The sequence below is a fragment of the Dipodomys ordii genome, unplaced genomic scaffold, assembly GCF_000151885.1.
Source record: "Dipodomys ordii isolate 6190 unplaced genomic scaffold, Dord_2.0 Scaffold119, whole genome shotgun sequence".
Taxonomy (NCBI): Eukaryota; Metazoa; Chordata; class Mammalia; order Rodentia; family Heteromyidae; genus Dipodomys; species Dipodomys ordii.
Window position 1 is genome coordinate 2,302,929 of NW_012267335.1, and position 1,952 is coordinate 2,304,880.

Sequence of the window (1,952 nt, forward strand, 5' to 3'; positions counted from 1 at the left end):
AGAAGCCCATCTGTTAATTTCTAGTCGAATGGGGCATCTAATTAATGTCGAGCTGCATTTGATCTGAGTTGATAGTTCAATTTCAGATGACACTGCAGGGAAATTTAACTACATTTTGGGGGTGGTGGGGTGGAGAGGGGTGCCAGTTCTGGGGCTTGAACTCAGGGCCTGGGCAGTGTCCCTGTGTCTGTTTTTGTTTTTTTCCACTTAAGGCTGGCATTCTACTATGTGAGCCACACCTCTATTTCTTGATTTTTGGTACTCAATTGTAGATAAGTCTCATAGAATTTCCTGTTCAAGGATGGCTTCCAGCTGCGATCCTCAGATCTCAGCCTCCTGAGTTGCTAGGATTATAGGAGTGAGCCACTGATGTCTGGTTAACTACTTTTTTTTTTTTTTTGAAGCTAACATTTTAGGAAGAACTGACGGAAAGAAGATGGTCCCTCTTGGATGTGACCACTCGGATTGGGGTTTGACGAAAACACAAGTATGTGTTAAAACCTTTCTTCAGATCTTCAAATGAGACTGGGACGCTAGGTATTTTGAGAGGAGCTGACAGGAAGGGCTCTTCCTGAGATTCCCTTTTGTATCTTTTTTTGGGGGGGGTGTTATATTATTCAGTATTCTCTAAGCTTTTCTAGGACAGGTGTACACTATAGAGCCTTATGGTTATTTTAAAAGGGGCTTCGTCAGAATGTAAGCCCCGTAACTGTCTTTTACCCTCATTAGAGATTTCTAAGTCTGAAGCTCAAGGAAGAATGATTCATGTCAACTTACAGAGAGTGTCATTTTAATGTTCTATACCTTCAAGCTACCTCCATTTCTTTGATGAAAAAAGTCTATTTAAAAATTGGTGGGAAAATATTTAACATACTGAGTCAGAGTTTTTTTTTTAATCTCGAAGAGGGAAGATGTAGTTCAATAATGCACCTTTTACATTTTATTTTTTGCTGTATCTGACTCATGACATATAATGTATTCCGCTAAGTTCAAAGTTTCCCCTTAAAAAAGAAAGAGTTTTATGAAACAAGTCTTCAGACTTTTTTTTTACTTCAATTGTAGTAGCAGGTTTGGAGTTTAAATCATTAACAACTTCAGAGTGCAGTTCTATCCAAATGACTTCGAGTCACAACCACCACACTTCTCTTTCCCACCAACTATACCCTTTGTGCTGAGTGAGACAGGGACCTTTTTTGGATTTCCCTTTTTATGTGTGTCTTTGAAGCAAGATGGGTGATTTTTAGAAGGAAAGCAAGTCTATCGGTTAATGAAAACTGCTAGCTTGAGCTCCAAATGCACACGACAATGGCTTGGGGGTAAACTTCATATACCTGCATGGTGATAGAGGAAAAAGTACATTTCAGAGGTCCAGATTGCAGGGTGCTAGGCAGGAGCCGCTCGTGGCAGTAAGTCAACCATCGGGGGTGACCTGGTTTTCTGAGCCTCCATTGTGAGAACCTGAACCTGCAAATTTCATTTAGGCAGCAGTTTTCCAGTGTGAACTCTGCCAGGCTCTCCAAAGCCTGGACCTGTATTCCTTCCTTCCACCCAGGGCTCTCGCTTTGAGCTACCTTGGAATATTTTCTTTTTCTTTTTAAATAACAGTAATCTTTTCACTGGGCTTGTGGGAGGCTCTAACCCCGTGTCCCCCCCTCCGGCCCCCCCAGGCAGCCCCCCCAGATTTCAAGACGATGGATAACTTGAGAGGAAGGGGAAAAAATAATAAAAGAACCTGAAGGGTTTTATACTAGAACAAAACATAGTTTCCTAAAACAAAAAGTGAAGAGACCCAGGGTAGAAGGAGAAGAATCAGTAAGAATAATGAAGGAAAAGAGTGGAGGGGGGGGGAAACTTTTCTCCCGGGCCCTCTCCCCACCCCCACCCGCCCCCACCCCGGCCCCCTGGGAGAGGGGCGACGAGCGGGGAGCCGTGGGGAAGCACTCCCTCCGCCC